We start from the raw sequence: 13,278 nt of genomic DNA, 5'->3' as shown, positions 1-13,278 counted from the left end.
TGATAGGAAACGCGTAAAAGTGGTGGTAGCTTCGTTCGAGGTAGTCCGCAATGTTCTTTAACTGAAAACCATGTTAATCGACGAGATTTAGAGGAAATCCCCAAGGTGGAGTAAGCTTCTGCAAGGGAAAGATTGGCATCCACCTGAATGCAGCCGTACGGCTAACAAGGAAAGCTATACAGTCTTCTCAGAAAATTCGCAGTTGAAGAAAAATTCTGACCAGGACGAATTTTTTTAGCAGCGAAGAAACGTGCGTAATCGAATGGGAAATGGTTAAAGTCAGAGACGCTGCGATGAAAAATAGAACTGCGTGCTGGTCAAATTCAAAGCTCAACTAGTCATACTTTAAATCCAGAAGGGAATCAAGGAAACCCACACGAGAAAGCTTTGTGATAAGTCTTCATCATCCTTAGGAGTGCATGATTTTTCCAGCGCTGTGGCAGCTTGTAAAACTCGACCGCAGCATTCAGCTGTGAAATTGAAGGCAGGTTTTCGGCACCCTTCTGTCTCGCGCCCTTTAGCCACGAATGAATTGGTTTTTGAAAAGCCATTAACCAACATACCAGCAACCATTCAAATTGTTGTAAAGCAATTCTTTTCCACGACAAGAAATAAAGTTCTAGTATCATGCGGTACTTATTCTGTAAATGATTCCTGATGACTCTAAAAGGTGCATTTCTGTGAAATTAAACACGTTTCTACCGCATTTATTCAAGTTACGGAAGCGTCGTGCATCACAATTTCTGCTTTCATGCAAATCTTAGAAGGCACCCCCCGACCCCCCACTTTGTCTTTCGCTTGTGCGCGACGCCCTTTCGTCAGCAATTGCCAAATGCGAGCGCCGCAGATTCCTGGATCGGCTGCAGACACCGGCTTTGTAGGAACCCCTAGCTGCGATATATTCCTCGATACTACAAACTGCATGAAGGCATGAAAAATTGCGCGAACGAACGGACTTGCACTCTCATCTGGACTTCTAGCTTCGCTCATTGAGCGTTGTCTGCTATTTGTAATTACTGAGTATTGGCCTTAATCATACACATGGCAGGTCTCGCAAAGCTCACTTCCACGCTCAAGATTTACCGATCTGAACAAAGGTACTTTTGGTTATCTACACTTTGCAAGCCGCACCGCAGCAGAACGACAGAAAGCCACGCACAACAACGCTGCATTCACCGCCACCGGCCTTCCACTGACGAGCAGTTCGCCACGCGCGGCGGTCTTCGCTGAAGCAACGGTGGTGCCATACAACGGCCGCCAAATCCCAATTGGAGCGAACGACAAATGAACTTGGGTGCAGCCTTGGCTACCTTGTACCGTTCCTAACGGCACGTGACCATGCGGAGGGAGAATAGCCCCCCGTCCCGCCAGCACTCGTTTCCTTTGTAACCAACGCGTTATTACACGCTTTCTACGCGTTACTGCACAAGGTGCGGGGCGCCTTCTCTTGTCATTTTCGAATGGCAGGCAGTCTTCCTTTTTAGGCACAGACCACAAAGGAGCCATTAGATAAAACACAAGTTTGTGTTATTCGAAAGACTTCGTGTTTTATCGTGCCCCCATCGCTTGTCCGAATGCAAACGATGTATTATTCAGTGAAAAATTAATTAATTTCGGTGAAAACGTTGATTTTCCCGCTAAATCGGGCGTTTTCGTCGTCTGTAATGACATCACAGGGCTTTGTTTACCATTAGTGAACCTAGATGGCGCCACCACACCGCAGCAAGCCGTTTTGTGCCTTTGGTTTGTTGGTCAACGTATTTGTACCTGGCTTGTTTTGTACATAGAGACAATCTTTTCGCGAAACCTGGTGCCTTCTCGTCAAATGCGGACACGTAAGACATCGTCGCTTGCGTCAAGCGGCCAGTGTCGTCTGAAACAACCCCAAAGCCCCGCAGTCCTGTGCAGCTAAACCAAGCATAGTGCGCGCAGTACGAGGATGTTGTATAGAACTCCTGGAGTGGAGATGGCGCTCGAAAACTGACGCCGACGGGTGCCGTCTTGCCGTCGGCAGAAAACTCGTTCTGTGGTAGCAGACGCATTGCACCCGTCGCATCATGTACATGTTTTTGCGGCGGGTTAGGTTATATTAGAGACGATAGTCTTTCTTGGGCTACCTAAACGCAGAAATTTTGGTCTGTATATAAGTCTGTCTGTATGTCTGTTTGTCTATCTGTCTGTCTGTGACTCCATTCAGCCACCCGGCCAAACTAAAACAATGCCTGCGCAATAGTCTTTAATCAGAACTAAATCTACCAGTCTAAATTCGGTGTAATGGTCACACTTGTCAATATTGCTGAAGAACCACAAGACATTACGCAAACATACGACAAGAAATTAATGCAGAAGTGATATTTGCAGTGTTCCTTTTTTAAAAATCATACATGCTGGACTTTTGCGAAATTAAATACTTCATCAACTGCAGAATGAATGACTTCATTGTAGAGAGCAGGCTATAAAGCCCTGTGGGTAGAGAATGGAAAAGAGAATTGGGAAAGACAACAATACAGAAAAAACAATTCACTCCGCAGTCGCCTGCTGTCGCCCTCGCCACTATAGCTTCTGGCGTCATTTTAAGAAATCAACCGGCAACAGTTAAGAAAAGTCCCACTAGATGGGTTCCACGTTCTGCTTGCAACGCATGTGAAGTAGGAAAACGCGGTTCTATATACGTTGAAGTGGGGCGCCTCAATTCACGGGCGTCTTCGCCGTACGGCCGCGTTGGCATCGAGACACCCGGTTTGGAGTAGTGGATGCTGCAAAGGTGTAGAAAGCAGAAATGGTCTGCTTGTGCGTCGCATTCGGCTGCGTTAATCGCGCGACGAAGACGTTGGGGATCAGCTTTCCTCTGTAAGTACTGAGGATCTCTGTTTGATTTGGGTCTCGAGAGCATTACTGGTATTATAACGTTATAAGTGCACACTTGCCCGCTGTTTGTGTGTGATTTAAAGGACAAATTAGCCGTAGCACATGCCGTCCGCTTAATAAACATGCCGTACACGCTTGCTTACGCAGATATGCGAATGTTTTCGCTCGTAGTTGTGGTGGCCCTGCTGTCGCTTGAGTGCACGAAATCATGTTTGTAAATATGTAGGGCTCAGCGCAAATATGTAGGGCTCAGCACTAATTTAAATGCAGAGTATTGCTCAGACTGTTACCGTCAAAACTCAAGGCACTCTTGTTAATATATTTCATTTGCATCCGGCCCTACGTGAATACTCTGACGTTTCTCGTTAGCGCTGTTTCGTAGAAGTCTTTGATGTAACGAAATTCTCTCCCGCGTTCTTCAGCCGCGTGATTGTCTGGTCAATAGCACGTGCTCGCGTACGAATGTGCGTGGTCAACGAAGTTGTAAATGTCATTGGGTAACCTCCTGCGCGTAGTTTTCTTACCAATAGCGCGTTACTATCGTGCGAACGTGCGCGGTTCCAATTATGTAACCGTTTTGATTTTTAACATGAAGAAAGTCGATGCGCGTGAGACATGAATGCGTGATGATCATGCTTTCTGTAAAGCGCACGCGTAAAAAAAACCTGCTTTAATGAGCTTAAGTGTGTGCCTAATTCATTTTGCAAAATATGATTGAAAAGCTGGAAATAGACCCGCCGCGGTGGCTCAGTGGCTAAGGCATTGTGGTGCTCATCCCCAGAGCGCGAGTTCGATTCTCAGCCGCTGCGGGCCTTTTCTGACGAAGGCAAAAAGCGAAAAGAGCCGTGTAAAAAAGATTCCCAGGTGGTCAAAATTAATCCGGAGGCCTCCACTACAGCGTGCCTCAACAACTGCGTTGCATAGGCGCTTTAAACCCCACAATCAATCAATCAATCAATCAATCAATCAATCAATCAATCAATCAATCAATCAATCAATCAATCAATCAATCAATCAATCAATCAATCGATGGATCGATCGATCAAAAGATCGTGCTTAATTTGGTCTTCTTCGGCAAGGGCAAAAGTGAGCATGTTGTTAAAACCAGAAAATGTGCACGTTCAGTACATATAAAGATTGCAATATAGTGGTGCATATATTCCTTGCAGTACTGCCTAAAAACGATGATGATGATGATAGTTGGGTTTTATTGGCGCAAGGCCGACTATGGGCAAAGAGCGCCAAAGAAGAAGTTACTGAATTGTGATGATTCCGTACATACTAAAACATGTGACTAAAAGTAAAAGTGATGCAAAACAAAAGACAATGGAGATGGCTGGTGTATAGGGCCAGGATGACTACACGTGATATGACAAGAGCTGCAGAAAGTTGACCTCAGCTAAAAACTTAAAAACACGCTGACTAGAAAACATTGGTTCGTCGGCTAAAAAATATGATGGGTGCAAAGGAATGTGTCGTCTGTATAATTCAGGGAAATGTTTGTGTCGTGTTGTGTCAAGTGTCTTGTGATTAGTATGTGGACTACGGATAGGCCCTTTCCACACCTGCTACACGTGGGTCCCGAAGTTCCAGTGAGCAGGTGGGAGTGTGTCGCATGTGTGTGGCCTATCCGCAGCCTAGCCAGGGCGACTTCAGTGTATCTGTTGTGTGAGTCAGTTATGTAGCGTCCCAGTTGTGGTTTTATTACGTGTAGTTTGTTGTCTGTTTGTTGACTCCAGTGTAATTGCCATGTGTTACGAAGCTGTCGTCTGATGTGTGTCTTTAGGTCGGTGTAAGGTACTGTTGTAATGTCAACCGTAGTCATGAGAGCAGCATCACCAGCCATTTGGTCGGCGGCCTCATTACCAGGGATTCCACAATGTCCTGGTACCCAGCATATAGTTATTTCAAGATTTGAGGCATATGCAGACATTAGTACCTTGAAAAGAGCATTTATAACATAGTTTTTAGATGACCTTCCTAATGACAGTGCCTGTGCAACGCTTTGAGAGTCTGTGTACACAATGGACTAGGGAATTTTATGTTTCATGATGTGGTTTGAAACGAGTACAATGCCATATGCTTCTGCCGTGTAAATACTGTTATGAAAATTCATTGTTTTGCTTACTCTAAAATTTGGTCCGTGCGCTGCACAAGATACCGTAGAACCAGTTTTCGACGCGTCGCTATAGAATTCTGCGCACCTGTACTTGTCCTGCAGGAACAGGAAGTGCTGCAGAATTGCATTCTTGGGTACCCTATTTTTTTATACAAGAGTGAATGACAGGTCGCATGATACAGGACGAAGATGCCATGGTGCGATGAAATTTTGAATGGGTGTCTTGTGCGTGTCTGAAAGAGGGACCGTGAGTGCAGAAGCCTCCTCCCTAACTCTGAGAGAGAAAGGTAAGGAAACGGATGGCCTGTTTAAAAAGAGTTGCAAGTTTGATGTATTGTTCATGATGGGATTAAAAGGATGGTTGGTAAGGGATACAATCTTAGATGCATACAGCAGGTCAACATACTCCCGCTGATGCCCTATACACCACTTGTCGCACTCGACATAAAGGCTTTCGACAGGGCTAGTGCGGAAAGCGCCGCATGAGAGGCGAAGGCCAAGATGCAGCACTGGGTCGAGCATTCTCAGTGCGGTCTTTGTCGCCGACCCATACACGACACTGCCGTAGTCGAGCCGGGACCCCACCAACGCTGTGTACAGGCGCAGCAGGAGTTGTTTGTCGGCCCCATAAGATTGATGTGAGAGAACCTTAAGAATATTCATTGCCTTTAGGCATTTACATTTGAGCTGTTTGACATGAGGAATGACTGTAAGTTTTTCATCGAATAAAATGCCTAATAACTTGTGCTCCTTGTTCACAGGAATTGGCACATTCGCAAAAAGAGTGATGTCTGGGTCCGGGTGGACCCCACGCTTCCTGGAGAATACAACACAAGAGCTCTTTCCGGGATTAATTTTAAAACCATTCTTGTCTGCCCAGCCGGCAAGCTTCTTGACGCCGAGCTCGACTTGAGGTTCGCAGATGGACATATTACATGATTTAAAAGATATCTGCACGTCATCTACATACATGGAGTAAGAAATTGTAGGCGGCAGTGCCTTCCCAAGGGAGTTCATTTTTACTATGAAGAGAGTGCAGCTTAGAACTCCGCCTTGCGGCACGCCACTTTCTTGCACGTGTACCTTTGACAGTGCAGAACCAACTCTGACGCGAAAGGTTCTCTCCGACAAATAGCTAGCAAGGGTGTTAAACATATTACCAGAAATACCAAATGACTTCAGGTCAGTAAGGATCCCATAATGCCATGCGGTGTCATTGGCCTTTTCTAGGTCGAAAAACACAGTTAAACATAACTGTTTATGCACGAAGGCATCCTTATTATACGACTCTACTGCCACAAGTTGATCATTCGTGGATCGCCCCGCCCTGAAGCCTGCCTGGCAGCTCTCGAGAAGGCCGTTATACTCCAAAAAGTACACGAGCCTCCGGTTTATCATCTTCTCGAGAAGCTTGCACAGGCAGCTGGTCAGGGCAATGGGTCGATAGCTAGCGGGAGAAGAAGGGTCCTTCCCTTCTTTCAAGAATGCTACAACTATGACATCCCTCCAAGACTTTGGAATGTGCCCCGAAAGCCATATCTTGTTGAAAAGGTGAAGAAGTGTTACAAGAGTGGCTGTGTGTAAGTTCTGTATCATTGTATATGTAATGTTGTCTGGGCCTGGAGCTGAGGGTTTACACGTGCTCAGAGCAGCCCCCAGCTCATGTAGTGAAAACAGGGAGTTGTACGAAGTCTGTGATTTGTTGTTGTCGTGTAGGGACTTCTTTTCACAAGAGGCTTTATGTTTCAGGAAAGTGTTCGTGTAGTGTGCTGAACTGGACACGTGTTGGAAGTGTTGTGCGAGTGTGTCAGCCTGGTCTTCCAGAGTGTCCCCTGTTGTACTGACCAGGGGCAGGCTGTGTGTCTGTTGTCCTTTGAGTTTGCGTATACGTGTCCATACTTTCCGTGTGTCTGTGTAGGATTTTAATTGATATTATGAATGTACGCCAACTCACTCCTTTTGCCTCACGGCGCACACGTTTTCCTAATGCCTTGGCCCGTTTGAACAAGAGGAGGTTTCCCGACGTGGGGTACAGACGAAGGATACCCCACGCCTTGTTCTGGGCCTCTCGCGCCCGCCTACAGTCCTCATTCCACCACGGCCTCCGCTGGTTGCGCGGGGCACCAGAGACGTGGGGAATGGACTTTTCGGCGGCGTCGAGGATGTACGCCGTGAGGAGTTGGGTAGCTTCTTCAACGTGTAGGTGTCCTATGGATGTGTGGTGTAGTTTGGATGTCTCTGTAAATGTATTCCAGTTAGCCCGTGCTTCATTGAACCTATTATGGGAAGATGAACTGCTTGGGCCTTTATCTATATATGTAAGTGAGGTGGGGAAGTGGTCACTGCCATATGGGTCAGTTCCCACACCCCACTCGAGAAGAGGAAAGAGAACTGCGGAGCCAATCGCCAAGTCAAGACATGAGTATGTGTTGTGTCCTATGTTATGGTATGTAGGCTGTTTACTGTTGAAAAGGCATGCTCCTGAAGATGTAAGGAATTTCTCTATGAGGCGACCTCGGGCATGCGTGCGAGAAGAGCCCCAAAGAGTGTTGTGAGCATTAAGGTCGCCTGTCAGGATGTATGGTTCGGGCAGCTGGTCAACCAGCACCTCGAAGTCAGAGTTTAAAAGTGAAACATCAGGAGGAATGTATATGGAGCATACCGTTATCAACTTATTAAATATTATCGTTCGAATTGCCACAGCCTCCAGGATAGTGTTCAAGGTGACAGGGTGGCATGCTAAGGATTTGCGGGCGATTATGGCCACACCGCCAGAAGAGTGTGTGCAGCCAACCCTGTCCTTTCTGTATACCAGGTAATTATTCAAGAAATTTGTGTTCTTGGAATTCAGGTGTGTTTCCTGAACACACATTACACTTGGCTGATTAGCATGCAGAATCTCATAAACGTCGTCAAGATTATTCAGAAGGCCTCTGCAGTTCCATTGAACAATATTGTCTCTTCCCATTATTTAGTGTGAGAGCTACTGGAGTGTGTATGTTTATGTGTCGTCTTTCGGGGCTGTGACTCTTGGATTGGGCTTTTTGGGCGGCCTATCTGAAGGCTTGGACGTCGGAGGCCGCTCCTTGCGCTGCGTTGCAGGCAAGAACGGCACGACGTCCATCTCGTCGTCCGATGTCCTGGGTGTGCCCGTCGAACCGGGCCCCCCGGACTTGGCCCCCCTTCGGGGGCCCTTCGTTTGAGCCGCCACCGCCGGTGGTGTCGGAGGCACCAGAAGTGGCACGGGCGGTGCGGTGGGAGCCGGTGCGGGGCTCATGGTGTCCATGGCACACTCCAACGCACTGGACGATGGGGAGGCACGGACGGGAGCGGCACCGGTCCCGACGGAAGAGGTTGCCACCACAACCGCTGCTGCCTCTGCAAGTGGGGTGGTGGCGGGTTGGGCGGACAGAGGCAACCCAGGGGGGGGAGGGGGCGGGACCAAGTCCGACTCGCGATACTGGGTCCCCGCCGAAACCAGACGCCGCTCCGCCCCCCGGCGAGCCGCGTCGGCGTACCTCCCAGGGGGAAAGAGGCGAACCTCTTCCGCGCCTCTAGGAAGGTGATGTTTTCTGTCACTTTTAGATGGATTATTTTCTTTTCCACTTGGAATTTCTCACACTTCCTGGAGTAGGCCGCATGAGGGCCCCTGCAGTTTGCACATGTGAGGTTGTCAGAATTGCAATTGTCAGTGGGGTGGTCCTGCGCTGCACATTTCGCACAGGTTGTTTTGCCGCGGCAAGAGGTTGTGCTGTGCCCGAACCGCTGGCACTTAAAGCAGCGGCGCGGGTTCGGTATGTACGGTCGAATAGAGCATCGGATGTAGCCTGCATTTATATATTGCGGAAGTGTCGAACGGTCGAAGGTCAGGATAATGTGTTTGGTTGGGATTATCTTATCGTCCCTGCGCATCGTGATGCACCGCACAGCTGTGACGCCCTGGTCCTTTAAACCTTCAAGAAGGTCGGAATCGGTTTCTGTAAGGAGATCCGACTCTGAAATCACACCCTGGGAGCTGTTCAGGCTCCGGTGGGGCGTGATCTTGATGTCCAGATCATGGATGCGAGTTTGGGCAAGAAGTGTGCGGGATTGTTTTTCATTGTTGAGTTCGACAAGGATTTCTCCTGTCCTGAGCTTTTTGGCTTCATACTTTTCACCTAATGTGCTTTGCAGAAATTTCGAGACAAGGAATACCGACAGTGAAGCGACGGGTCTCGTTGGGTCAGCTGACTCGATCACAAGAAAACGAGAATAGTTATTCATGTTTGTTGAAAGGAGAGTTGTTGACAGAGGCGGGAATGAAACTTCGGTGCGGCCCCTTTTCGGGGGCCGATCACGTCTGGGGGGGGGGGGGTTTAGAAAATGCCATATATCATAGTATAGAAGCAGGGAGACGGGGGTACTTTCTTCCGCAACCTTACCCTGATAGCTGAGGAGGTCCCGGAGCTCCCTCCCTGCCTGGTAAACAGACAGGGAGCCCATCCGCCGGAGCTTGACCTGGGCTCCGACGGCCACCGTTAGAGGTTTCTACCCTTCACCTTAAAAACACATCACCACGGTTGGATCCAGCTTATGTTTGGGGGCTCGGGGTCCACGGTATCGCCAGTACCGTCACCAAGATTGCTCAAGGTGCCCCGTGCGGGGACTGCCTAAAAACCATCGAACCGCTAAACTGTGTCTACAGAGCTTGTTTGAGGAGAGCTGCGTTATTATTCATTAATGATTAATGAATAAGCATTCATTAATCCCAGCAATGCCGCTAAAAGCAACAAGCGTCAAATAATCGCGCTGTCGCGTGTGCTGCACTTTCAGCGTGAAATCACGGCCAATAGTAACCATATAACGCGGCATCTCTTGCAACAGCAATCAACATGAGATAATTTTAATGTTAGGAGGGGCGGCCTATACCCTTAGAAAAAATAAAATAAACGTTTTTTGAAATAAAGGCAGGTGTAGTGTCTTTAGCCAAGCGCTACGCGTTTTCCCGAGGCGACAGGTCTGTTTACCAACAAAAGATATACACACGTCAACTCTTTGAACCATATCTTATGCTAATACTTTCCGCGTAAGGCAAAATTCAGGCTGCCCGCAAATATCGTAACCGATAAACCAGCTTACCCATCGTTTTCTCTCTTATAAAGCAAAAAAAAAAAAAAAACGACCGCACTTCAACGTCCCTGCACGCTCAGCGCCTTTTCTGCCCACGGCAATATGGCCGCGGACCGGCTCTCCCGGCTTCACCTCCCCGCGTTGCCCGCTATGGGCGGCCTCCACTCCAGAAGTTTTATACAACCTCTTTGGCGCAGTACTAACACCAGCATTCGCTGCGGTACTTCTATGTTTACGGGTGCTTTCGTAACTTTCACGGTTTGTCCCACCATTATTAGGGCTTTCAAAAGAATGTGCCCTAAATTTAAGCGGAAATAGCTTGTTCAGCAAGCTAATAAGCTCTGCCTAATTTGCGTTTGCCTTTGCCGCCCTCCGCCAATCGCAGAGCTGTCTTATATGACACCATAAGTTCTGTTGCGGTAAATGAGCTAGTGGGTCGCATGGTCATTTCCTTTTAGATGCGAAGCATCTCATGGTCGGGGCTATGTCCCTCCCTTGATGTTGTGGTTGTTGCGCTCTCCACACCCCCACTGCGCATGCTCGGCTTGCTGAACTCACGGTGGTGTGTTACCCTTCTATGGCGCCTGGAGCGACAGTGTTGCCGGTGTCTTCCTGGGCCGGCACGAGACGAGCACGCTTCCCCTGTAGGGCTTCTGGAGCGGCAGTGTTGCCGGTGTCTTCCTGGGCCGGCACGAGACGAGCACGCTTAACGCGCCTTCGACGTTTCGTCGTCGTCGGCAGCGCCCTGCGTCGACGAGTCTCGGCGGGCCATGATTACAAGCAGCCCACAGCCATCCGGGGAAACGTCAGCAACTTTACGGTTTATCCACTACGACAGCCCTTGACTTTACATTCCACAGGCCATAAGGCGGTCATATTCAAAGCGGAACGCCAACCACAGCTCGACGTCACCTACGTTTAACGTGATGATGATAATGCTAAATAAATATAAACACACAACGTACAACGTCTCTCTCTCTCTCTCTTTAATGCCTCACCACTCTAACGCCTCGCCCCCGTCCCCTCCAATAAAATTACACCAACTTCCCGTAGGGGGAACCCAGGGTAGTATACGAAACAGCCATGGGGTGAACGCAATTTCCCATTTCGTAGTTCCGGTAAGTGAAATGTGTGGTAGTTACCAGGGAAACCAAACGGTAAATATAACGGTATCTGCGTACCTCAACCTCACGGAAACGACGAACTGAAAAGTAATGGGCACTCTAATCAACCACATGGCTGTTCGCATACTACTCAAGGTTCGCCTACGAGAAAATGGTGTAATTTTTTCCCTTAATATGTAGCTTATTTAGGCGAATTTTACGTTAAAACTGGTGTCAGTAGGATTCTAACGAGGCAGTCTTTTGAATGAACCAAACCTGTGTTTTATCTTCATGGCTCCTTTAGGGCCCCGCTACTGTGGCTTGGCGAAGTCGCCTGCTTTGTAATCGAGCGACCAAATCAAACTACAAATAAAAGAAAATTGGAGGAAGAAAGCGTACCGAAAAGTGTATGGAGGGCCGTAGCCGAGTAGGACCGACAAGATAACAATGAGAACGTAGAATCCACCGAATATTAGCCCGCAATAAAGCAGAGGATGAAAGCATGGATAAGGGGAGGCGAATGCTGAGTCGGTGCCTTTTGAGCCAAGCACGCGCTGCGTGATGCACGTACATCGGTCCTTACGCGTCTTGTTTTGCATGTCGCCACTTTAAAATTGTTCGGAAAACTGTAATGCTTTTGGTTTCTATCATTAAAGTATTCCTGTCTCACTGAGAACAGTTTAGAGCCTATTTGACGTTTTTAAAAACGAGATCACGACAGATAAATGTGGAGAAACCAAACGCCTCCGAAGCTTGGGCGTTTCTTCCGTCTATTGGGGTGCACAAGTTCCTTAAAAAACGTTCATTTGTTCGAATACCTCATTCCTTTCTTTACTGAATGACAGCTGGTGTAGATGAGGGGCATATAGCATTAAGTCCCGCGCAAGCAGTCTACTGCGAAGTCTTCCCACTAAATAGGACATCCCTCAAGGGAGGTCGATGAAAACGTAGAGTGCAGGCGTGAACAATCATCCGAGTCCATCAACAGAGAGTCTGGAACGGCCCCTTAAAAAACAATCAATCGGCAGATCCTCCCCTGAAAACCAAGAAGAGTGGTTTGTGAAACAGTGCGTCAGAATCTTCATGAGGTGGGATAGCGAATGAAATCGCCAGCATATGTATTTTTATGAAGTAGATTCAGCTCGAAGTTACTTTGAGAATCTTGAGAGCTAATTCAACCACTCTATTTTATTTAAAAGCGAGTACCTTCGGACATTTATTGCCATCATGCAGAGAGAACAAGCAGTGCTTTAGCTGGAAATGCGCAACACACTGACGAAGAGGTCGGTAACTTTTTAGAGGAATGAAGAGAGTGCTGAGCTGTGCGGACCCGGAAATGATGAAGGAAAGGAAACTGCAGCTTTTAATGTGAGGTTTAAGGATATAGCTCTTTGCTTACTCTTTTGTAAGCCCAAAAAGATGGCGGCTGATATCCCGTCGGATAGAGCTATGATGGAGAACGCGCATGGATTTATTACGAAGAAGTAAGGTGCTCTCTCAAAGTGGTGGTTATGCAGACAATCAGTGGCGGGGCTTTCAGCTCCGATACACTTACAATATCATGCGTATAGTAATCAGGCAAGGGGTGCTAAAACTTTTTCGAACTGCAATGCAATCCCATGTGGGTTATCTAGCGGAAATATCTGAGAAAAATTACGACAGGCATTGGGTCATTCGACATCGGCGGAAGTACTATTCTAACCGCAAACACGTGTGTACGCAGCTGGTATTCACCACACCCGCCCACCACGTGCTACACGCCAGCTGGACGAGTTCTGCCGCCGTCCATCGTGGCCCGCCATACAAATCTGCGCTGCAACTTCCCACACCTAGAAAGAGCGAGGTTTGTGAATTCCGTGAGTGTCGTCCGCTCTACTACCATTGCGGAAGAGCTGGCAATCTACTGATGTTGGCCTTGCAAACGACGCAGGCTGCAAGGTGCCCTCGCCGATGCACCTTGTTTTTTTCTCGGATAGCGCTCCCACGTGACGGGCGATTACCAGAATAGCAGCAATTGAGAATTAACTGAACCGCTACAGCGTACGGCCCGCGCGTTTCAACGGCTCCGTGAGTGAAACC

This window comes from Haemaphysalis longicornis, unplaced genomic scaffold (assembly GCF_048455015.1).
Source record: "Haemaphysalis longicornis isolate Haplotype H1 unplaced genomic scaffold, Haemaphysalis longicornis Haplotype H1 scaffold_13, whole genome shotgun sequence".
Classification (NCBI taxonomy): domain Eukaryota; kingdom Metazoa; phylum Arthropoda; class Arachnida; order Ixodida; family Ixodidae; genus Haemaphysalis; species Haemaphysalis longicornis.
This window is presented reverse-complemented; position numbering follows the sequence as displayed.